This window comes from Dipodomys spectabilis, unplaced genomic scaffold, assembly GCF_019054845.1.
Source record: "Dipodomys spectabilis isolate Male_0828 unplaced genomic scaffold, ASM1905484v1 ptg000157l, whole genome shotgun sequence".
Lineage (NCBI taxonomy): Eukaryota > Metazoa > Chordata > Mammalia > Rodentia > Heteromyidae > Dipodomys > Dipodomys spectabilis.
The window spans coordinates 16,917,462-16,943,782 of record NW_024870834.1 but is presented as its reverse complement, the minus strand read 5'-3'; positions in this window follow the sequence as shown (position 1 = coordinate 16,943,782).

The window sequence follows — 26,321 nt, the reverse complement described above, 5'->3', positions numbered from 1 at the left end:
GGATTACAGAAATAAGCTACCTGTACCGAGTGCGACAAAGCCTTGCAATAAATAAAAAATTCAAAAATTTCTTTTTGCCAGTCCTGGGGCTTGAACTCCGGGCCTAGGCACTGTCCCTGAGCTTCTTTTGCTCAAGGCTAGCACTCTACCACTTGAGCCACACTGCTACTTCTGGCCTTTTCTGTTTATGTGGTACTGAGGAATCAAACCCAGGGCTTCATGCATGCTAGGCAAGCACTCTACCACTAAGCCACATTCCCAGTCCTAAAAATGGTGTTTACCAAATCTTTGAGCAACCTTCTAGGAAATATCTGATGTGCACATCACTTGGGTTTATTACTGTGTATATTCAAGGACATCAGAACCCCATGAGGACAGCTTAAGCTTGCACCTATTTTTGTTAGATATTGATTTGGTAACAGAGATCTCATGATGGCTAATTTAATGTATCAAGTTTGCTGGGCCATGGAGAGCTCTAATCTGTGGTTAAATATTATTCTCGGTGTGTCTGTCTCTGAGTATCTCATGATTACATTAATATTTGAGCTGGTCAAGTGAGAAAAGCAGATGGCCCTCTCTGGTGGGTGGAGCTACCTAATCCATTGAAGGCACACATAGAATGAAAGATTGACTAAGAGAGACTTCATTCTCTATCTTCAAACTGGGGCATGGCTCTTTTGCCTTTGCACTTGAGTTCTGTCTGTTACTGGAAATTATACTGTATGTTCTCCTGGTGCTCAGGTCTTTAGAGTTGAATTGAAGCTTCCTGCACTGGCTTTTCTGGTCCTTGGGGCCTTTGGGCTAGAAGTATACCATCAGCTTTCCAGAGTACAGATCTTGGGACATCCCAGAGTCCAAAACCAAGTGAGACAACAATATACGCTTACATTTCATGTTTCTCTGAAAAAACACAAATACTTGAGTAACAGTGTGCCTTGAGAAAAACTAGAGTTTTTCATGTAACTGTCTGTTGCTAGGCAAAGCAGAACTGGAATAGGGTTCCAAAGTAAAGGGATCCAAGGTCAACCATTTCTAAGGTATTTTTCTTACATGTTTATCCAGAATAATGTGATACCAGCCAGGAAGGGAGGAAATAGTGCAGTGAAGGACAATGATTTCTCCCTTTATCGATATCACTCAAAGGTTTTATACAACACCCACTGTAGATGCAGTGGTTTAGAATGTGATCTTATAGCCACATATAGCTTCAAGGACAGGGAGACTGAGAAACATAATTTCTATTTCAGGTAGCCAAGACCCCAGCCCTCCTCCATTTCCCCCCACAAAAAAGTAGGCTTCTGTTATTCTGGAGAATGGGAAAGTAGAGTTTTGGAGATAATGCACACTCTGTTCTATATGCTTTTACAAAATGTGAAAAAGCATTGTTAAACCCTCAATTGTTTCTTTTTTTGGGGGGGGGGGTGGGGTCTGGTCGTAGGGCTTGAACTCTGGGCCTGGGCGCCGTCCCTCAGCTCTTCAGCTCAAGGCTAACGTGCTACCACTTGAGCCATAGCACCACTTCCGGCTTTTTTTTCTGCTTATGTGGTGCTGAGGAATCGAACCCAGGGCCTCATGCATGCAAGGCAAGTGCTCTACCACTGAGCCACCTTCCCAGCCCCAACCCTCAATCGTTTCTAAGTAAAGATGTCTTTTATGCCAAGGATTGGACTATGGTGTTGGATTAAGATTCCAAGAGTTAAGAACCACTGGATGAGAAACATTTATACCTCTGAATGGATAGGAACTATCCCAGAGTACTAAACATTTGAGGTTAGCACTCTTGTTTCCAAAGTATTCCCCAAACTTTTATTTTTAACAGCAACTTAACTTATTGCATTATAATTTCTTCCGAGTGTGGATGTGTCTGCCTCCCCAATTATAATGTGCTCCTTTAGGGCGGAGACTCTGTTCTGTGTCTGACTCATGGTAGGTACTCAGTAAACACTGGCTGCATGCAGTGTGGGGACTTGACATCTAGAAGTCGATTTGTAGCATGTTCTTGACACCCCCTCTCATTCTCCTTCCACCTCCACACTGTCCTCAACTCTGACCTTTTTTTGTGAATTAGTTGAACATGCAGGAGATAGAATCTGAATAGTAGCTGGGAACTGTCTAAGAGTCAAGGGCATCACTTCTGCCATATTTTACTCTGTGGCAGTTCCAAGAAATTGATGATGTCTTTTAATGGGGTGGCGATAGTGGTGTTGACATGCTTCCTGGGAAGAGCATGTTGGGAATGCGGTTGCAGTCATCTTTGAAAAAATGCATGGCACCTGTCAGGCTTACTTAGAAGGGTGAGGAGTGTGATTCCTGGAGTTACTTAGAACTTCTGGCATGATGATGCCGTCAGCCATGTTCCTCTACTTTCAGAAGAACCTAAGAAGAGCCTAAGAAGAGTTAGCACTGGAAGAGTCTCTAACAACCCATTCGTACCCTGATGAGCATCATAGGGTAGTGGAGTCCCCTTAATCTGACGGTCAAGAGTTTTGGAATTTAATTGTGTGATATGGGACACTAGGCCACTGGGTCCTCAGTTTCCTGTAACACATGGATAATTTGAATGATATCAGTTGTTTTACAAAGGTTAGGAGCTAGAAACTGTACTCTCCCTCCCCCACCTCTCTCTCTTCCTTTTCTTTCTTCCTCCCCCTCCCTCCCTCCTCCCCTTCTTCTCTTCCCTGCCCTTCCCTCCCTCTCTTCCTCCCACCCCTCCCCTCCCCTCTCTTCCCCTTCCTTCCCTCCCTCCCTCCCTCCCTCCCTTCCTTCCTTCCTTCCTTCCTTCCTTCCTTCCTTCCTTCCTTCCTTCCTTCCTTCCCTCCCTCCCTCCCTTTTTCACTTCCTTCCTCCCTTCATTGCTTCCTCCCTCCCTTCCTTTCTCCATTTCTTCCTTTCTTGTTTTCTTTTTTGAGGTAAGTTTTTGCTATGTCGCCCAATCTGGTCTTGAACTTATGATTCTCCTGCCTCTGCCTTCTGAGTACTAGAATTTTCACATGTGCTCCACCACGCCAGACTTCCTTCCTTTTTTATGCTTTATATTATTTTCAAATAAACATATTAGCTATTGATAGAGTGTTGAGGGCTATATAAAGCCAGTGGTTCCCTCCTCATTTCCTTCCTGTGAATGTTCTTCATGAGATACTTTTCAAAAATCTTTGGGTCAATATTGTTTTCTAAGGGTCTTAAAGATGAGTTTGAGTCACCACTTACATGTCATACTGCCTTTCTCTGTGTATTTCCTGCTTCCTTCCTGTTCCACCATTGATTCTCAACCACCTAAAATAGAAATGTGTTCCAGGAATTCTGGAGGAGTCAAAGTCCTTCAAACAGCTGGGAGAACAATATTTAAGAAGCAGTGAGCTGGGCGCTGGTGACTCATGCCTGTAATCCTACCTACTTACGAGGCTGAGATCTGAGGATCATGGTTCAAAGCTAGCTAGGGCAGAAGCATCCCTGAGACTCTCATCTCCAATTAACCACCAGAAAACCAGAAGTGGCGCTGTGGCTCAAGTGGTAGAACACTCACCTTGAGAAGAAGAGCTGAGAGACAGTGCCCAGACCCAGAATTCAAGCCTCATGACTGACAAAAAAAAAAAGAAAAAAAAAGAAGCAGTGATATCTACTGGTATTGTTTGAATTTGGGACCCTCTCAGTGTCCTGATATTTGTACCAGGGTAGTGCAGGGAAAAAATATTTTTTTCCCTATTGCTAGGTTCATTGCTGAGACATTTACCACAAAAGGCAGGTTAGCAGGAAAAAGGCTTACAAATTGATTTGACCTGTTTTGCATGACATGAGAGCTTTCAAAAATGAGGAGCCAAAGAAACAAGAAAAACTTGAAAAATATATATTTATTTATTTATTTTGCCAGTCCTGAGGCTTGAACTCAGGAGCTGGGTGCTGTCCCTGGGCCATTTTGTGCTCAAGGCTAGTGCTCTACCAGTTGAGCCACAGTGCCACTTCCAGGTTTTGAGTGGGTAATTGGAGATAGAGTCTCAAGGGGACTTTTCTGCTCAGGCTGGCTTTGAACTATGATAATCGGATTTCAGCCTCCCAATTAGCTAGGATTACAGGCACGAGCCATTGGGCACCTGGCTTAAATTTTATGTTTTACAAATGTCAGTGGAAGTATAATAGGAAACAAAAGGGTAATGGCTGAGAAGACCTAGATTGAAAGGCCTATTTGTTCAGGATGTGCATGCTGCCTGTCTTGGAGGATGACTTTGTTTTTCTCTAGCTGCAGGGAGGACTCATTTGGGAGAAGAGTCCTAGTTTGGGATAAAGGTTTGCTTTAGGGGAGAAGCATTGAGAGTTCTTTCTAGTTCCCATGATCCGTTTTGGCTGTTTTCCTTTTTGGTGATGGTGACTGAACTTAGGGTCTGGTGTACCACCCTATGCAAAAACTCTACCACGGAACCACACCTGCGACCGTTAGCTGTTGCAGTATTTAAGTGCAATATTTGGGCAGTGTCTGAGCCCTATTTACAGCCTAGTAGGGGAGATGTTGGGCGGACTAAGCAGGAAGACCAGAGGGAGATTGTTATTCTACAATTCAGCCTTCGCCTGGGCTGTAGGTCCCCCTCTGCAGAGAAGAGGGGCCGCGGTGTGCTATTCTCCAAGTCCTGTCAGCTCAGACACTCCCAGCCACCTTTCCACCTCTCTCCTGCTGTACCCCTTCATCCCAGCCCACTCTCAACCCATCTTTTCTCGCCCACATTTTCTGCTCCCTATCTTTGTCTCTCCATGCCTTTCTCTCTTTAAAAAAAAAATAAAAATCAATCCACAGAGCGATTAGATTTGCAAATGAGCGGGCAGGAAACTGGGAACAAAGAGAACCAGAGCCGAAGAGGGAGCAGGTATAATTACTGTAATTAACTCCAGCAGCCAGGGACACAGCCCCTCCTCTGCGGCTGCCTGCGGAGGTGCTGAGAGGCGCTTGCAGGGGGAGTCTGAGGGGAGCAGGGCCACCAGGCAACTCAGACATCACCCCTCCCCATGGTGGGACATTCTTCCTGGGGCCCCTGCTTGGGAACCTACCCCTGGAGCAGGTGTCTGCATGAGGGTCTAGCTCATCTGTCCTGGGCTCTACAGGAGGTGGAGGGGTCCTAAACCCAGAGGATTTGATGTGATCTGTGCCTGGCAGAGTGTGGCCAGAAAACAGTCACCTCTTTGCTATATTACCTGATTACTTGGCTCTTTACCTGCGAGCTTACTCTACTTTCAAAATTCTTAAAGACCTTGAAGGAGAAATAAGGCTCTGATGTCATGACACTGTTATCTCTCTGTCCTCAAAATACACACATGGCGACATTTCAGACCATCCGAAGTGCCTTTGCAATCTTAATTTTCACAATTGTTCCTTGGCAAATTTTTCTCCAGCCACATCTGACTGAGAGTAGGGCTCGGAATGTGCGTGTTCTATTTCTTTGCCTTTGAAGGTGAGGTTATCTCTTAACCTCTTTGGTTGCACTTGGTGGAATGTTGTCTATCTTTGAGATACACGTGATATTATAGACATAAGTCTGGGCATGGGGGTACACATCTGTAATCCAAGGTACTTGGGAAGTGGAGGCAGGAGGACCATAGTCCAAGGATGATCTGGGCAAAAATGTAAGACTGTATATGAAAAGTGACCTAGAACAGAAAGGGCTTGAGGGTGAGGCTCAAAGGGTAGAGTGTTTGCCGAATGGGTGCAAGGCTCTGAGTTCAAACTTCACTATTGCCACTGCCCCCAGCCCCCTAGCCACCCCAAAAACACCAAAAAATCAAGTAGACACTTTTGGGGATTTATGTGTAGAAGCTCATAGTTCTCAATTCTTTTTTGCTCTTCACCTCACTGCCGTAGTTCAAATATGTTTGCCAGTATTATGGGCTGGAAATGTAAGGGGACACTGTTATAGACTGAGGGTGCTTGAGGCAGAGGAGGAGACTATGGGAGGTAAATAAAGCATTTAGATATGAAATACCCTCTAAAAGGCTCTAGCTGTTTTTGCTCTGAGATGACTCAGTCATGAGGGTGCTAATTTCATCAGTGGGTTAATTGATGGGGTCATACAGAGCACACAATTAGAAGGTGGGACCTAGTTGGTGCAAGTAGGCCTCCAGTGGGGTCATGGCTTTTGAAGGGTCTATCTTGTCAGGGCTCTTTCTTCTCTCACTTCCTACTTCCTGGCCACCATGAGGCAGGCAGCTTCATTCCACTACACCCGTATGCCTATGCTGCCATAATGTTCTCCTTACCACACATAGCAGTGGGACCAGCTGACCATAGGCTGAACTCTTTGAAATTGTGAGCTCAAATGAATCTTTCCTCTCTTGTTTTTTCAAGTATTTTGTCACAGTGACAACAATAAAAAAAAATGTGACAAGTGGAGTTATATGATGTCATGAGGATAGGGCCCATGTAATAGGATTATTGGCATTTTAAGAAAAGGAAGCAAGATTTGCACACACACAGCCCTCCTCATTCTTGTCAGGTGATGCCCTGTGACCTGCTGCTTCTGGACTTCCCAACTTCCACAATGTGAGAAATGAATTCCTTTTCTCAATAAATTACGAAGACATTCATGGTATCCCTCTCCTGACTCCTGTACCTAAGGAAAAGTAGATAAATTCTGGGACTGAATTCTTGGAATCTAACTATCACCTTTAGGGCGTTGTGTCTACCAGACCCCTTTCATGCTTGAGTAACAAGTTCCAACCTAAATTGATGTCAACAACAAGCAAGGGAGTGGGTTTAAGTCTCTGAAAAGCTTGTGAATGTCACTGGAACTTGATCTAGGACCTCAAACGTTGTCATTGGATCTCTTGCTGAGAGATTTTTCTTAATATGATTGTAATAAAAATACAGTGTGCTAACTCATGGAGATGGATTGAATGAGTTAATTTGTGCAGAGTTCTCAGAAGAGGATCTGGTAGGGTGTAGTTATAAAACATTAATTATTGTCCATATTTTAATGTTCCAAACTGAAATACAATATTCTTCAGCACTGGGTCTTTCAAATTTATCACATTTCAGTTTTTGAAACTCCTCTTCATCCTTATGACTAATTTCTTAATTCAGTCCCTCATAATTTCAGGCTTGAGTTACTCTCACACTCTTCTAATTGGTCTCCCTTACCCGTCTTGTCTTCCAATATATTCTCTATGCAAAAAAATTGATCATATCTTTATCCTAATTTAAACCTTTGAATGGTAGCCCACAATGATTAGAATATGAACCAAAGTCTTGGGTATCACATGGATGATTTTCTCCTGTTCATATGTTTAGCCTCATTTCTTTCTCTCTGGAGCTCCCTCAACTTGCCAAACACACCATGCATCCCTGCCTATTTGGAACAGCTTAGTTAGTTTATTTACTTATTTATCCAAGGTTTGTCTGGAATTTGAACTCTTGATCTGATGCTCTTACCACCTGAGCCATGCCTCCAACTCTGAGAGCTTAGTTTAGATATCACTTCCTTATGAAGGTTTTATTTATTTATTTATTGAGTCCGGTCATGGGGCCTGAACTCTGGGCCTGGACGCTGTCCCTTAGCTCTTCAGCTCAAGGCTAGTGCTCTACCACTTGAGCTATAGCGCCACTTCCGGCTTTTTTTCTTATGTGGTGCTGGGGAATCGAACCCAGGGCCTCAGGGATGCAAGGCAAGCGCTCTACCACTGAGCCACCTTCCCAGCCCGTGAAGGATGGTTGGATGTTGAGTCTATTCTTCCCCAGAATGGTCTAGGTGCTCACATGGAGCACCCTGGGAATACCTCTATTCTAGTAGTTGCCACTTCTCATGTTTATTTCCTTCACTGGAGTATAAATAGGAAGGCAGGAATCTCATATTCAAATGCTCATTTTTTTGGCATAGTTTCTTCTGTCTCATCCAGGCCTATTCTTATTGAATGCATCAAATATTGACCATCTACAAGATTTGTTATGGCATCTTCTGGTTGTCCATGGGAGAAGTTGTCTTTAGGCATGGTTCTGTTTGCTGTATAGATGACAAGTGATGCTCCAGGAAGGAGGTATTTCAAAGGCAGGAGGCTGCTGCCTGGTCCTTGGTTCACAATATGATTGTTAAAAAGAAATTGAGGACCCATTGAGGTAGAGACCAAGAAAGTTTATTAGTAAAGCAAAGCCAAGCAAAGATAAAAATGACAGTAGACTTAAACTTATGAGTAAGAAAAAAAATGACAGTAGAGGGTCTAGACATGGGCATGGGCATGGGCACATCTAATAACAGGTACAGTGAATGCTTTCACATCATAGGGATTTATGGTGAAAATGTAGGCTAGGGTTTGGCTCAAATTCACATTAGGATAAGTGCTTTCCTTTGTTCTAATGCCAGGCACATTTCATCATTTTTTCACACTGTTTTATCAGTGTGGGCCCTGAGGTTAGCCTGCTATACTGGGTCATTGGTGTTATTGTGATTTTCCATCCAACTTGAGTCATTGATGCCTGGACTTCTCTCTAGAAAAAGGATGGGTTTGTCACATATGGCTTTCAAGATAGGTCTCTATCCCTGAGGAATATTTTCTCAGCAAATACATTTTGGGCCCAAAGAAGTTATTTTCCCCAAGTATCTCTTTCCTTTGCTCAGCTCTAGAACAGGCTATTCATCTGGGCAAGTAGACAAGGTCAGAGGAAGAGCTTTCTTCACACCTTAAAAAAAGAATCAACAAGCTCTTACAGCTTATGAGAGAATGCAAAACTTTAAACAAAAAAATAGTGCACTGTGCTTTTAACTGAGCTACTTAACAATATGTAGTACGGGTCCCTAAATTCCTGGCTGTTCTTTCCCATGCCTCATTTCCTCCGATCTGTCCAGCCTCAATTGGTTCTAGGTCCTCACATGACATCATCATCTTCGTTCTAGGCTCTGCTTTCTTCTCTCTTGGTTTTAGCCTCAAGCTGGATCCCTGGCAATGATCATTTGCAGCTACAATATACTCACTCAGCAACTTCAGTAAAAAAGAGGGTGACTCTCAATAATTCCAGAGAAAATACCTCATGATAGCTTTTATTAATTTATTTTCTGGGCCAGGGACTTGAGAGGTGGTAAGTGGTCTGGCTTGGGTATCATGCCTGTCTCTGAGCCTGGCGATGGAATCATGAAACATCTGTACTGAGTGAAGTAGGAGTGTTTTTCTAGAAAAAAAAGTAATATGCTTTTGCCAAAAAACCAAAACACCAAAACAACCCATGAGGAATTAACAAGAGGGAAACAAAAATATTTGCACAGAAGTGCCAGGTACAAGTATCTGAGAACATTTTAATTAATCTTCCCAGCAACTGGAAGAAAATCCATTCCACCCACGACCAAACCTACGCATGGAATGGTTGAGTGACTTGCCCAACTTCACACAGCTCACAAGAAGTGGAGCCAGATTTCTCACTCTGACAGTTTGATCCCAGAACCTTCCCCTTTAAAAACAATGTTCTAGCTTCAATCTATACAAATGTAAAAACAAACAACAAGTCCAACCAGTACAAAATGAGTACAGTCAAAAGGTAGTATAAGCCTGGATCCCAGCTACCCTCTTCCCACTTCCAGTTGTCTCCTTGAAGCTTCTACATTGAAGCTTTATTATGCTGTTCTGTTACATCTGAGGGCTGGTTCTATTTGTAGGATGAGGCCTTGCCATGTTGGTTGGTAGGAACTTGAAGTTGACCTTTTGAAATTGTTCCTCTTCTTGCTTCTGGTGTTTGTTGTTGTTTTACTTTCTGCTCAGGACTATCCAAACCAGAACTCAGGCCCAGACAAGATGGCACACTTATGCAAATCAGTGCAGCCCTTCTGTGGGTGACGTCTCCTCAGATGCCTTTGCACCTTTGGCTGCCCTGAATTGTGCCTCTCTTCAACCTGGGAAAGCCAGTGGGCTCTTCTGGGTTCTTTCTCCCTGCTTGGCAGCCTGGTAGTAACTTTCAGGCAGTAAATTGGGGTTGCCTCAGGGTTCCCTGTCTTGGGTTCTCTTCTCTTTGAGATCAGCTCTGACTTCCCTGCAGCTCAGCATCACATAAAAAATATGGTTTACTTTCTGTTTTTTTCTTTAATTTTGGTATGTTTTTGTGCCCATAGTAGGGCTTGAACTCAAGGGCATGGGTGTTGTCGCTTAGCTATTTTTTTTTTTTGGGTTGGTCGTGGGGCCTGAACTCTGGGCCTGGGCGCTGTCCCTCAGCTCTTCAGCTCAAGGCTAGCACTCTACCATTTGAGTCACAGCACCACTTCTGGCTTCTTTTCTTTTTGCTTATGTGGTGCTGAGGAATCGAACCCAGGGCCTCAGGCATGCAAGGCAAGAGCTCTACCATTGAGCCACCTTCCCAGCCCCTGTCGCTTAGCATTTTTGCTCAAAGTTGGGGTTCTATTATATGAGCCAGAGCTTCATTTCTGACTTTTTTTTGCTGGTATCTGGAGATACGATTCTCATAGACTTTTCTGCCTGGGCTGGCTTCAACTTGGAGTCTTTAATCTCAGCCTAGGATTACAGGTGTGAGCCACTAGCTCCTGGGTTCTCTGTTGTTTTTAAACGTTGTTTTTCAAGGCCAGAGGGTAATTCTGGGTTGCATTACTTTATAATGGCCAGAAATACTGGTAGTTTCAGTAGCTCTTTATTTTTTTGGAGATGAATTATGCATAAAAAGTACATCTACCCCTTTTCTTTCTGCAAAGGATACCCTTGACTACAGAAGGCATTTCACCCTTTTAAAAAAAATTTATCATCTTACAGATTGTTCCATACATATTGACCTTATTCTTTCAGAGGCAGAGCCCATCCTTCTAACCCTTGTTCTCTTCTGCCGCGGAGAATGACAGCTTAGTTATTATTGGTTATAATTGGTGTGCAGTAAATAGTTGAAGAGTTGAATAAATTGCATTTAAGCTTCTCCCAGGTGGTTAGACTCTCATGTTCTGATGATAGTGAAAACAGAATATTCCATAGTTAGTGTGGGGTCCTTTGTATTCTGGACTTTTCTGCCCTTTCCTTTCATTTCTGTGAAGACTTTTTTTCTGTCCCCACTTGGTCAAAGCAGCTCCTGCCTCTTTCATTTCCTAAGAATTTAAGCTCTACAATAGAACCACATCTGCTATATTGAAAGAGGTACCCCAATTCAGAGAAGCACTGTAAGTCTGAGTAAGACATGGAAATGTGCCTGGAGAGTTCCTGCTAACTAGAAACCCAGTTACTGCTTTCTGAATGAATTTGGGGTTACAACTATTACCTAGCCCTTATATGTACTGCCCTGCATTCCCCCCATAATTCATATCTTCAAGCTCCAGCCCCTAGTGTGACTGTATGTGGAGATGGAACCTCTGGAGATACAACTAAGGTTAAGTGAGGTCATCAGGATGGGCTCCTGATCCAATAGGATGGGTATGCTTCTATGGAAAGGAAGAGACCACAGGGATACTCATGCAGAGGCAAATCCAGTGAGGACACAGCAGGAAGACCTGCAAGTTGAGAAGGGGCTTCAGGAGAAACTGGAAATGTGTGGCATCTTGACCTTGGACTTCCAGCCCTTACAACTGTGAGAAATAAAATGTCTGTTTTATAAACTATACAATCTGTGGTATTTTGTTATGCCTAATCCCACCCAAGGAATGGTCCATTTCCTGAAGTGCTCAGTTTCTGCCCTGGTTATCTAGCATGTAATTAAGACACAGTAAGTGATGCTGTCAATGAGGAGCACACAGATATTTGTGGCTTCATTTATAAAAGCAAAGCATCAGGAATGACCCAAGTGTTCATAGCAAAAGAATAATTAAATGCTGAAAGATTAGGTTTTTATTCTTCAACATGTGTACATAATGGAGGTTAACCTGGCTTCTAAATTCAATCAACCATTTCATCTCAACTTGGACTTTTTCTCTTCCTACTAAGTTTGGGAATCCAATACTGCATGGCTCAATGCAGTAGAGCCTCAGTGTGTCTTTCTTTGTCTCACTTCTATAGGGCAAATAGTTTAAGCAAGTTTGAATTCAGATCCTTGTGACCCTAAAAAATATGAGCTGCAGCTGCCCATCAGGTTAAACCATTGTCTGCGAAGTGTGTTCTGAATGCCATGGGGAAAAAGAGTTCAGTGGTTGGTAAGGTTTGGAAAATTCTTGGTTGAAGGAAGCCAAGCAGGTGTCCTTATTGCAAAATTTCTCAGACTCTTTAATGAACCCTTGGGGGCTGCAACTATCCAAGAGAGGAAAGTAGCATGCAATGTTGCCTGGCCCAGCCTGGGGTGAGGTTAGGACCATACTACTGTGGGCAAGACATTGTGGTTAAGTCTGTCTAAAAGGTTCCTTATTTTTTGGGGGGACATTTACATTTCCTTTGTGATTGGGAGACAGCTCTCACAGTAGTTCCATGCATCTGCTTGGAACAGTAGATGGTATGATATTATTGCCTTCTTGGTGTCATGCTGTGGGTGTTGATCTGGCATTTGACCTAAGTGTAAGGTAGTCCTTTCTGGAAACTGCCCAGAATCATAGACATTTAGAATGTTAGAACCAGAAAGGCTTTAACAAGAAACAATTTGGGTCTAGCTCTTCATTTTATAAGGGAAACCAAGTCAAAGGGAGAAATTGGGTTAGAGAGACTTAAGACTCAATTTCAAATCCGGTGCCCTTTCTTCCTTCTGTGGATAAAAGAAATATTGTCTTTTTCAACTTCCTGGCAGTCACTTTATTTTCATTTCTCTTTTTATAGCCTTTGTTCTTACTTTCATTGTCTTATTACCTCCCTCCTGAATATTTTGGAGTTCACAACAAGATGGCAGATAGACAGGAAGATCACATGTTCAATGCTGGCCCAAGCAAGGTTATTGAGACCTTGTTTCTGTATAGGCAAGGTTATTAAGACTATCTGAGCAAAATAACCCATTGCAACAATGATACTCACAAGACACTAAGTTGGAAATGATCTTTACAACTCATGGTGGGGGGGAAAGGGGGAGCAATAGGGGGAAGGGGGTATGTATGGGAGGGAAGGGATAGTAGGAGATAAACAAGGAGAGGGTAACAATGTTCAACAGGAAATGTACTCAATGCCTTACTCATGTAACTGTAACCCCTCTGTACAGCATCTTTACAATAAAAAAAGACTCTCAGAAAGTACACACACAAAAAGAGCTGGGGACACAGCATAAGAGGTTGAGTGATTGCTTAGCATGCATAAGGCTCTGGGTTCAACTCCCAATATACTGAATTGGAAAGAGAGAGAGAGAGAGAGAGAGAGAGAGAGAGAGAGAGAGAGAGAGAGAGAGAGAGAGAGAGAGAGAGAGATGGGAGATGAAGCAAATGGAAAACAGGACCTGAGAAATGAGCAGAAGGAGAAAAATACTACACCCTTACATGGGTTCTGATAAGGATGGCTCTGAAAAGGCCTCTTAATAACTGAAATCTGGGATGCTTCCTCTTTAAAGACTGATAACTTCCCTTTACTTTATCAGTCATACTCCTAGGAGTTTATCTTACAAAGATGTATGTGCAGTATGACTTTGCAATAGCAAAAGACTAGCAATAAACTAAATACCAATTGTGCTGGGTGGTTTCATCAAATAGATACACCCATACAGTAGAGTATTCCTGACAGCATATTTGTATGGGCTGATGAAGTGCAACCTACAAGATACATTCAGTGTAAAAAAAAAAAGGTATACCCATGTCTTAGTTTGGGTTTTCTGAAAGCAGGCATTGCATGCCAGGCAGTTAATTTGGGAGATTATTCCAGGAAAAAGGAGAGAGTTAGGTGAAGAGAGTGAAGCAGAAAATGCAAATAAAGTATATATTTTTGAAGTTATTACAGGCAAAAAAACCCCCAGACAATTCTAGTTCCTCGAGACACACAGAAGCCCTGCTTCTCAGAATTGCCTGCCTATGGGCAGAAGAAAGATGGAAGATCTCTCTCTCTGGACTGTGTTTTACTATGCCTTGAGCAGGTGCTTATGACTTTGGAGAATGTCCTAGAGGTCAATGCAGGACTGTCAGGGTAGTCTGAAGGGATGGGATAGGGGCAACAGAAATAGCTGTTAGAATAAGAAAGGTATCTGACATGTAAACCAAGTATTTATGTGTGTGTGTGTTTGTACACGAATCCACATTCACATATAAATACCAACATAGAGATATTTGCATGTTCTCACAGGTTCTTTTAAAGAATGTATAAAATGATTAGTAATTGGGGTGACTATGGGGAAGGAAGATAACCCAGGACTTGGGGGTTCTGACACTGACTGTTGAAGAGGTCTAATTTTTTCAGTGTCTAATGTTTTATACCAGTTGCTGCTTTTTAGCCATTTGAATGTATTTCTTAAAAATGTTTTAGTTTTGTTGAGACAGAATTTACATATAAAAATGTACCAAAGGAGCTGCTCACAAATATATATATGTACTGCTTAATGAATTTTTTGGGGTAAACTTTTATATTAGCCTAGGCAGGCCTAGAACTTGTGATACCCCTTATTCTGCCTCCAGAATGCTGGGATTACAAGTGAGTGCTACCATGCCTACCTTCAGCTTTGATGAATGAATAGATGACCTTGGCCACTTTCATTGCCCTCTCTACTTCCCACTGCTAAGCAATCACTTATTCTCACGTTAAGCAAATGATCATCTATTTTACATCATATTGCAGGAGATTTTGTCTCTCCTGGAATTCCTACAAATGGAAACATACACTATGTATGACTTTTGTGTGTGTGTATGTGTGTGTGTGTGTGTGTATGTGTGTGTGTGTGTGTGTGGCTTATTTTGCTCAATATAGTATTTTTTTTGAGAATTACACACTGTGTTTTCTAAATTAATAGGTTATCTCTTTTGGGCAATGAGTAACATTCCATGTTAGGGATATGGCACAATTTACCATTTATTGTTGCTGGGCTGTGGACTGTGTCTAGTTTTGAGTTATTACAAATGAAAACCATCGTGAAAAAGTCATTAGCAAGTCATACGAGTGAATGCTTTTATTTTTGTGCAGATACATTTTCATTTGTGCAGAAATATTTAAAAAAATTTTTTTATTGTGCAAACACTTAGAGGGTTGCTGAGTTATATAGTAAGTGGATATTTAACTTGGTAAGAAATAGCCAAATTATGGCAAAGGACAGTGATATTTTTGCTTTCTTAGCAGCAAAGTAGAAGGCTTCCATTTGATTGGCATCCTTGCCAATGCCAGTTATTATTTCTCTTTTTAATTTTAGCTATTAGAGTAGGTGGTAATGCTATCTTATAGTTTTTTATGTGCATTTCTCCAATAAAAACTATGTTGAATATACCTTTTTTTTTAAGTGCTGGTCCTGGCACTTGAGTGAGATATGCTGTCTCTGAGCTTTATTTGCTTAAGGCAAGTGCTCTACCACTTGAGCCACATCTCCACTTCCAGCTTTCTGGTGCTTAATTGGAGATCAGAGTCTCACAGACTTTCCTGTCTGGGCTAGCTTCCACCCACAATCCTCAGATCTCAGTCTCCTGAGTAGCTAGGATTGCAGGCATGAGGCACTGGTACCCAGTTTGATATAATTTTATTTGCATATTTTCAAATTGTATTTTACTTTTGTGTGAAGTGTCTGTCTACATTTTTAATCTATTAATCAAAATGTACTCATAACTGACTTGTTGAATTGAAACCCCTTTGTACAACCACTTAAAGATAAATAAATATATATGTTTTTTCCCCTGATATATGTATTGGTTATATTTTTTTGTATTTGGCTTGTCTCTTCTTTTTCTAAAATAATATCTCAAAGGATAGGAGGCTATATTTCTGTAGCAGTCTAATTTATTGATTTTTTTCTTCTATAGTACATGCATTTTTATGTAATCAGCATTCTTTGCTATACAAAACACAGATAAATGTTTTCTTTCAGAAGTTTTTAGTTTAGCTTTTACATTTAGGATTGTGATCAATCTTAAGTTAGTTTATGTTTATACTATGAGGCAAATTTCAAGGTTTATTTTATTTATATTTTGTGGATATTCAATTGTCCAAGCAACATTTGGTGAAAATCTTTTCCTATTGGATTGCCTGGACATTTTGTCAAAAATCAATTGGCCCTACATGAGTATGTTTATTTCGAGACTCTATTTTGTTTCATTGATCTGTATGTCTACCCTATGTTAATAGTACACTGACCTTATTATTGTAGCTTTATAGTAAATTTTAAAATAATGCAGTTCTTACATTATTTTAGGATGTAGTTTAAGTCCTCCAACTTCGTTATTCTTTTGCAGAGTTCTTTTATCTATTTCAGTGCTGAGCACTGGTATGGGAAATTTATTACCAATTTGTTGATTTTTGTTAAGAAAAGGACTAATGATTTTCTGATTGAGATGATATTGAATTTTCATCTGTTGGGAAGTATTGGCATATTAATATTTAGACATATTAATCATATACATAAGCATTGTATATGAACTTATTTGTTTACATTTTCTTTTTTCTTTTTTTTGGGGGGGGGTGGTCCGGTTGTGGGGCCTGAACTCTGGGCCTGGGCGCTGTCCCTCAGCTCTTCAGCTCAAGGCTAGCGCTCTACCACTTGAGCCACAGAGCCACTTCCAGCTTTTTTCTTTTTTGCTTATGTGGTGCTTAGGAATCAAACCCAGGGCCTCAGGCATGCAAGGCAAGCACTCTACCACTGAGCCACCTTCCCAGCCCTATATTTTCTTTATTTTACTGTTTTCATCATTTAGATTTAGCAAGTATTTTGTTAAATTTATCCTCAAATTTATGTATATATGTATATATTTAGATGCTGGTTTGGAGGCTTGAACCCAGGACCTGGGTGCTGTCCCTGAACTTTTTTGCTTAAAGCTACCACTCTACCACTTGAGCCATACCTCCTCTACTGTTTTTTTTTTGCTGGTTAATTGGAGATAAGAATCTCATGGGCTTTTCTGTCAGCAATGGCTTCGAACTACGATCCTCAAACCTCAGCCTCCTGAGTAACTAAGATTTACAGGCATGAGCGACTGGTGCTCAGCTATAAAAATTGATCTTGCTAGGTGCTAGTGACTCATGCCTGTAAACCTGGCTACTCAGAAGAGTGAGATCAGTTCGAAACCAGCTTGGGCAGGAAAATATGTGAGACTATTATCTCCAATTAACCAGCAAAAAAGCTATAAGTGGAGCTGTGACACAAGTGGTAGAGTGCCAGCTGTGAGCAAAACAAATACTAAGAGATAGTGCTCAGTCCCTGAATTCAAGCCCTAGAACCAGCACGCGCTCGCGCGCGCGCGCGCGCGCACACACACACACACACACACACACACACACACTTGCATTCTATGTCTGTCTTTGTTAGACTCAGCTCATTTGCAGATTTCCTTGAGATCTTCTACAGAGATAGTTGTGTCATCTGTGGTAAACATCTCCACTCATTTTCACATAAGGAGGGATTTTAGTTTTACTCCTTATCAAAACAGTTAGGAGTTCCAGAACAATGTTGATGTAAGCTGGTGAGTGCAAACATCCTTTCCTTACTCTTAATCCTCAAGAGAAAGCATTTCATCCCCCTCCCCGCAAAGAATAATGTTAGTGGTAGGTAATCTAGAGATGTCCCTTATTAGGTGGAGAAAGTATTTTTTTTTTGTTCATAGTTTCCTGGAAGGTTTTTGATTATTATTATTCTTCCTCCTCGTCTTCCTCATCCTCCTCGTCCTCGTCCTCCTCCTCCTCTTCTTCCTCCTCCTTCTTCTCCCCCCCACCCCCAGTCCTAGAGGTTTTGACTCTGAAGAGTCTCAGAACTTCTGGGTGTTCCTTCACCTTTTGTCTGCTGTGTATCTTGGACTCTGTGAACACAACTGGTGATCCCAGTAAAGCAAAGCAAAGCAGTCTTGCTTTTGCTCTCTCCTCATCCCAGCTTTCATCCTTTTTCTCCTATCCTTGTGTCATCTAGACTGGAACAATCAGGTGACAAAAGGGCTGTATGTTAAAACAAGTGTGCTCAGGTATTTATAGTAAGGAAATGTGACGGGATGAGCCAACCGCTGAAAATAGAAGGCCTGACTTCATCCATTCAGGTGCATTTAGGATAAAATAAATCAATTCTGGGTCTAACATGTAGAAACCTGGATTTGGACGGTTGACCTCTCATGAGAAATGTGATAGATTTACCCCCCTACTAACTGGCCAGCAATAGAGGGGATGGGATGGCTTTGCACAGGAAAGTCTTGACTCCTGGCCTGAACATCGGGCTATCTTAAGTATGAACTCATTTTGCTCCAGGAAACCAGGTTTAAATCCCCTAAGCTTTGTAATACATGAATTTCAGTAAAGCTTGCTGAGCCTGTAGGGAGATTTAGGGCTCTGACTTATGTTTGGGGAATACTAAGTCTTTGTCAATTTTCTGGTTGATGCTCATTTAATTTTCTCACATATGCTCACCCTCTGCTTGCATAAATAAATGTGTGGCATTTATTGAGCACTATGGCATTTGAGTACCATGCTAGGCCCTTCTCATGTCATTTTATTTATGCTTCACCATAGCCTTGATAATGTGTTCTCAACTTTGCTCCTATAGGAACTCAAGTTTATCTGAAGGCTGGTAACCTGTAATTAGCAGATGAGATTTGGATTCATATCTTGCAGCAAAGACAGACGTTGAATTATGCAACACTTTTGCAGACCTCTTGGCATCGATCCTTAAAAATGTTTGTTTAGGATGAAACATTTTTAAAAAATGAATTCTCTTATTATTCCCTCTTCCTCTGAACTCAACAGTATAATGGGACTCTTCAATTTCATATCTATGTTATTGTATCATGCACTGAATCAGTTAGTTGAGTATTAAGTTGAGTTGTAAGGAATAAATAGAATGGCAAAATCACCTCATACTTGTTAAGATGGCTATTATAAAAAAAAAAATCAAGAGATATTTGTTGGCAAGATGTGAAGAAAATGGAATACTTGTACTTTTTTGGAATTGAAATTGGTGCAGCTGTTTTTGAAGACAGCATAGAGATTCTTAAAAAATGGCCTTAAACATATAACTACTATGTGATCCAATAATCTCATTTCTGGGCATATATCCAAAGAAATGAAAATAGTACTTCTAAGCGATATCTAGACTAAATTCTATGCTTATTGAAATGTTATTTAAAATACAGATTATTCATAATCTATTGATGGATGAATGAGTCAAGATATTGTGGTGCATATATAATAATACATACATGATATTTATATTGAAATACATGGAATATTATTAAGCCATAATAAGAATAGAACTCTGATCCAGGCACCAGTGGCTCATGCCTGTAATTCTTTTATTTTCTTTTATTTTTTATTGTGAGAATACTGTACAGAGGAGTTACAATTACATGGGCAAGATAATGAGTACATTTCTTATCAAGCATTGTTGCCTCCTCTTTGTTTCCCCTTCCCATCCCTTCCCATACTGATCCTCCCCCTGCCCCACCAAAGTTGTAAAGTTTGTTTTTCGACATAATGACTTGTACATCTCATTGCTGCAATGGGTCTACCTGTATCCCTAGTTAAACGATTTGTTTTTGCTCTTCCCCTCCACAAATTATACCAACATCAAATACAGTGAAAGCATAGGTTATACCGTGGGGGAGGGACATACAAAGCAACATAGAAATCATCTTATAAATAGTTAGAAACAATTGCATGAAAGGAAAAAAAAAACCCCAAAACAAAAAAAAATTTGAATACTTATCTTGGGGTTCATTCCCCTAACATCAATTTATCTGACCTTTTCTGCTTAACTCATACATATACTAGTTATTGCAAATAGGAGAAACCATGGGACCTATGTTTCTTTGGGCCTGACTTACTTCACTTAATATAATTTTTTCCAAGTCTTTCCATTTCCTAACAAATGGGGCAATGTCATTCTTTCTGATGGAGGCATAGAATTCCATTGTGTATATATACCACATTTTCTTGATCCATTCATCTACTGAGTGGCATCTAGGTTGGTTCCATATTTTAGCTATGGTAAATAATGCTGCAATAAACATAGTCGTGCTGGTAGCTTTAGTATGGTCTTGTTTGTGATCATTTGGGTAAATGCCCAAAAGTGGGATTGCTGGGTCATTGGGGAGCTCTATGTGGAATCTTTTGAGGAACTTCCATACTGCTGTCCAAAGTGGTTGAACAAATTTACACTCCCACCAACAATGTAAAAAGGTTCCCTTCTGTCTATATCCCCTCCAAAATCTGTTGTTATTAGAGTTCTTGATTATAGCCATTCTAACTGGGGTGAGATGGTATCTCAATGTTGTTTTGATTTGCACTTCTTTTATGGCTAGAGAGGTTGAGCATTTCTTCATGTGTCTATTGGCCATTCTTCTTTCCTCTCTTTGAAGATGTTGTTGGGGGATTTAATTTTTTGAGTTCCAAGTATATTTTAGACATGAGACCTTTGTCCGTTGTATGGCTAATGAAGATCTCCCAATCCTTGGGCTTTCTATTGATCTTGTGAGCTATGTCCTTTGCCATGCAGAAGCTCTGCAATTTCATGCAATCTCATTTGTCCAACTTTTTTTTGATTTGTTGTGTTTCCGGGTCTCTATTAAGAAAATTTTGGCCTGTGCCAAGGAGACCTAGGGTTTCTCCAATTCCATCCTGTAATGTTTTCAGAGTGTCTGCTTTGACTCCGAGGTTTTTGATCCATTTGGAGTTGATTCTAGTGCAGGGTGATATACAAGGATCTAGCTTAGTTTTCTACAAGTAGTTAACCAATTTTGCCAGCACCATTTAGTGAAGAGGCTGTCTTTCTTCCATTCTATTTTTTTTAGCTCCCTTATCGAAGATTAGATGGCTATAGGTCTTTAGGTTCATTTCTGGGTTTTCAATTCTATTCCATTGGTCCTGGGGTCTGTTCTTGTGCCGGTACCAAGCTGTTTTGATTACTATGGCTTTGTAGTAGAGTTTGAAATTTGGTATTGATATTCCTCCACACTGTTCTTTCCGTTGAGGAGCGTTTTTGCTATTCGGGGTCATTTATTATTCCATATGAATTTTGGATTGCCTCTTCTATTTCCCTGAAGAATGAGGTTGGAATATTGATAGGTATCGCATTGAATTTGTAGATAGCCTTGGGAAGTATTGCCATTTTCACGATGTTGATCTTTCCAATCCAGGAGCATGGGAGTTTTTGCCACTTTCTAAGTTCTGTTTTGATTTCTTTTTTCAGGTTTTTAAAGTTTTCATCATAGAGGTCCTTCACTTCTTTGGTTAAGTTAATTCCTAGGTATTTAATTTTTTGTGGGGCTATTACGAATGGAATTGCTTTCCTGATTTAAGCCCCACTTTTCTCATTGTTGGCATACAGAAAAGCCATTGATTTTTGAGGGTTAATTTTATACCCTGCTACTTTGCCAAAGTTTTGAATCATCTTGAGTAATTTGGGAGCGAATTCCATGGGATTTTTAAAATACAAGATCATGTCATCTTCAAAAAGGGAGAGTTTTACTTCTTCTTTCCCTATTTGTATCCCCTTTATGTTTGCATCTTGTCTTATTGCTGTAGCTCGGCATTCTAATACTAGATTGAAGAGCAGTGGAGAGAGTGGGCATCTGAGTTTAGAGGAAATGGCTTTAGTTTTTCACCACTGAGCATAATGCTGGCTCTAGTCATGCCTGTAATTATAATGACTCAGGAGGCTGAGTTCTGATGATCAAGGTTCAGAGCCAGCCTGGGTAGACAAATCTGAATCTTATCTCCAATTAACTAGCCAAAAGTCAGAAGTGGAGGCATGGCTCAAGTGGTAGAGCATCAGCCTTGAACAAACAAGGTAAGTGTGCAAGGCCCTGAGTTCAAGCCCCTTTACCAACACACACACACACACACACACACACACACACACACAATAATTCTGTTATTTGTGAGTACATGGATGGATCTGGGTGATGTTATGCTAATTAAAATAAGCTAGACAGAAAATGAGAAACACTATGTAATCTCATTTATTTGTGGAGTATAAAACAGTTAAACACATAAAAGCAGTGAGTAGAACTGTGGTTTCCAGGGATTAGGAGTGGGGGAATTGGAGAGAAGACTTTAAATTGCAGGATGAGAAGATTCTAGGAAGGAATATACATCATGGGTGGTGATGGTTTCAAGAGTCAATTGTGGTAATCATTACAATGTATACCTATAGTAAATTATCACATTGGATTTCTTGACCATAATTATCTTCACTGTGCCATTTCCTTCTCACATTAGAGATGGGATCTGTGTCTCTTTCCTTCGAATCTGTTGGAAACTTCAACCAACGAAGTGCTTATATATACATGACTCTTTTCTGTGTCTAGGTCGTGAGAGACCATATAACTTTTGCTGTCTTTCCTGAGATGCTTGTTCTCAGCACCCAGCATCATGCATCATGCATCATGCAATGAGAAGCCCAAGCCACATGGAGAGGCTTCACATGAGAAAATTCCTGTACACCATCCATCTTAGTTCTCTCTTCATCCATCCCAGCTCAGGTTGCAGCCATGTGGTGAAAACCTCTCTTAAAGGGGATTCTCCAGGGCAGGTGCTTCACCTCTGGGCATTTTGAGTCTTTATTGTAGAGGCCTCAGAGGTGTTGGAAGCAAACTCTTCATCTGTATTGTGTTTGAATTCCTGCCCATAGAATCTGTGAGCTTCCTAAAATGATTTTCTTTCTTTCTTTCTTTTTTTTTGGGGGGTCTGGTCGCGGGGCCTGAACTCTGGGCCTGGGCGCTGTCCCTCAGCTCTTCAGCTCAATGCTAGTGCTACTTCCGGCTTTTTTTCTTTTTGCTTATGTGGTGCTGGGGAATCGAACCCAGGGCCTCATGCATGCAAGGCAAGCACTCTACCACTGAACCATCTTCCCAGCCCCCTAAAATGATTTTCTTATATCACCAAGTTTGAGTATAGCATGTTGCACAACAAAAATATCTAGACCACCCAACCAGTAATGGCTTTCAGCAGTAAAAGTGTATAGGCATGTGTTTTTTGAAGGCAGAAATCTGGAGGTTGGCTCCTAGTGGAACTGGTCTGTGCTCAGAGTATAACCAGGGACCTAGAGCTCTTGATATGCCCATAATGCCATCCTTAGCATATTAGCTTAATATATATATATATATATATATATACATACATACATATCTTTAAGTAGTTGTACAAAGCATTTCCCATTCAACAATGAAGTTTATGAATACAATGCACTTTAGTCAATGTCACCTCTTTCAACATTCTTACCCATCCCTCCCAACCTATTCCTTTCCTTACTTTTCTCAATTTTATAGGATATGTATTGAATTCTTATCTGCAAGCTTCTTGCCTTGAAGTTTTCATACAATTGCTGCAGCTCCAGGCATCACATCAGATATAAATCAGGGAGGAGAATGGACAGGGTTACAAGTGGCCAGGCTCTTCTGTATGGTTTTATTTGGAAAGACAGTTTCACCCTAAACCTCAAGATCTTCACTTATATCCTCTCAGCCAGAATTTTGTCACTTGGGAAGGGAGGTGGAGGCAATGATGTATTGCCATTCTACGCACAACCTGCTTGTGCTTAGCGAGGACACAAGAGAACACAAACACCATGTTTATATGTCTGGTGCACACATTAATTGTTTTATGCTTCTTTTCTGGTGGTTTACCTGGGTTGCCAGTCTTTGACCAAGATGAGGACCACTATTTTTCTAGAATGTTCCTTAACATTCAATTCAGAGTGTTGTTTCTGTTGATTGTGTTCATGGGGTAGAGAGAAAGTCAAAGAACAAGATTTCCCAGAGCAGAGGTCTTCCAGTTGTTTTCCTTGTACAACCCACGAAAGAATTTCAGAAGACAGCATAGGCCTCTGCCCATTTTTAACTTGATGTCTACTGTTTTTCATTATGACTAAATCTTTGCAATGAGTGCACACTTTTTGGCATATTATAAATACTGACATTTAAAAATAAACCTAATACATTATTCTTTCTAAAGTTCTCCTATAAAGTCTAAATACCACAGTCATTTTATACTACCTCCTTTGATTTAAAAATATACATTTGAGCTTTTCTTAGTAGTCAGAAAATTTCCATCATTTCCTTTCCACTTTGAACTTTTTTCATTCCATTTTTCCTGCAGTATTTTATCCTGATATACTAGATATGTTATGCTTGAAAGTTTGTTTTTCATCGATTTCTGTATCATATCTCTGCCACAAAAACATGCTTATAAATCAAAATCACATTGTAAAATGTTTCATGTGACTGAAAGCCTATGAGTATTGACACATTTCTCCTGCATCGGATTACCATTAAAATCATTACTACTATATAATTGAGAAAAACAATGTAACTGTCTGCAATTAATTTGCTGTATAATTATTAAATGTGAAACTGAAATTACATTGGGAATACATCTGCCATGAGGTAGGAAGGATTTAAAAATTATCCCATGCATCTGGGGGTGATTTGTGACAATGACATGAAGTTTGGCATCAGTTACTATCTTATTTTCTATTTATTAAAACACAAGCTCTGGGAACATTGCTGGGATAAGCAGATAAAAATGTTAGGAGGGTTGATAGCATTGAATTATTTCAGTCATTTCCAATCCTATACCAGAAACCCCGTGGTGATCTATCATCAAAAATTATATTTAATGACCTGTCCATGCACAGCTCTATTAGGACCTACTTTGATTATGTGGAAACGATAGGACTGGAAATGAGTTGAAAAGCAGTTGTTACCCAGTTGTTTGAATTCACTGACAAATGGATTTGTTACCTGATCATTAGAGCTGTTTACAACCTCAATAGTTCCATTTAGCCCTTTGATGGAGCCTAGGAGTTGATACTTTTCAATGCATCATATTAAGATTAAGAATGCCTGAGAATGGTGTCTTTCTTTTATTAAGTTGGAAAAGGTCTACTGGGAAAGAGAGGTGGGGAGAGAGGAAAGATCTGAAAGCACCACTGCAGACACATTAATTTTAGGAGAGTCTTTAGGAAAACTGGAGGTGTGGGAATTGATCTTTAAAAACCTGTCATGTCCTGGACCAAGTTTACCTGTATGCCCCAGGCAGTGAATGTGTGAATGGATGGATGGATGGATGGATGGATGGATGGATGGATGGAAGAAGACTGCTCTCCACAGTATAACAGACCCATGGAGAGGGTGGCTTTGCCTGTGTTTCTCTTCTGGATATTGGCTCATCTTTACCACACTGCTTTGTGCTAAGTATCTGATGGGTACCATTTTACCACATCCTTTGAGTAACCGAGAAAGAGGAATCCTTATCCTTATTTTACAGTTCAAGATTCAGGATGACAAGTGGAAGCCAGCAAGAACCTGGGGCTTCCTTGTTCTGGGCCTTAGACTTGTGGTTGCTGTGTGAACTTGTGGGTTTGGGGCACAATGAGCCCAGCAATTCCTCCAGGATTTTGGCTGTACCCCCTTTTACTTTTCTCTCCCCGTTGGCAAGTTTGCTAAGGCAGAGGTTCTCAAACTTCTGCATACATAAGAATCAAGTGGTAATGTTATAAAAATACAAGTGTCTGGGCTGCACCATAGTTTCTGATGAAGCAGGTAGATTTATGGGTGACAAAGGAAGCTGTCTTTCTAACAAGTTCCTGAGTCTTTCTAAGAAATCTCAAATCACACCATGGAGAATCATTTCTCTAAAGCACTTTCAGCCTCACGGGGGAGGTTCCTATTTTTAATTCACTTAAAGACCGAGGCTTTCTCCTTTAAATAACTTTTAGGGCTGTGGTTGTAGTTGTTGTTGTTTTTTAATCTGCCTAAGGAGTGAATATGTATACACAGTCATAGTACATTCATATCAATACTAGAACTACAAGAATATTTGCTGGAGATTTTCTGAGTGATTTCATGCATGGACACACCCACACACAGGGTTGTTGGAAGATCTGTGTCTTTTCCAAGTTGCTCTCTCTGGATAGAGTGTCCTTACCCCCATTCTTCACCCATTAGGCCATGATGGCTCATGAGCACCGGTTCTATACCAGACAAACCTTAGCTATACTAAGCCCAGATTGTTGTTGTTGTTGTTTCCTACAGTGAGTTTCCTACAAGTGAGCAGAAGAGTGTGTTGGGCTGCTGGAGAATTGTGCTGGGGGGAGTGGGGTGTGATAGCAGAGGGACAGGGTGAATTGAGTGCATCCTGCAAGTGCGTTGAGAGTCTATACAGATCTGGATGGAGGGGCCTTTTAGAAGCAGACCAGAAGCAGTATTAATTCACTGCTCAGGACTGCTACCCTTCCTCTGATCATTGTTTTTTTTTCCCCCTGGTGCATGTACAGGATAAGAATCCCTTGAAAACTTTCTTTGTATTTTTTTCCTTTGAAAGCTTTCTGTAGCCAGCAGCTTGTTTATTTTTAAAGCTTACATATAAATGTTATG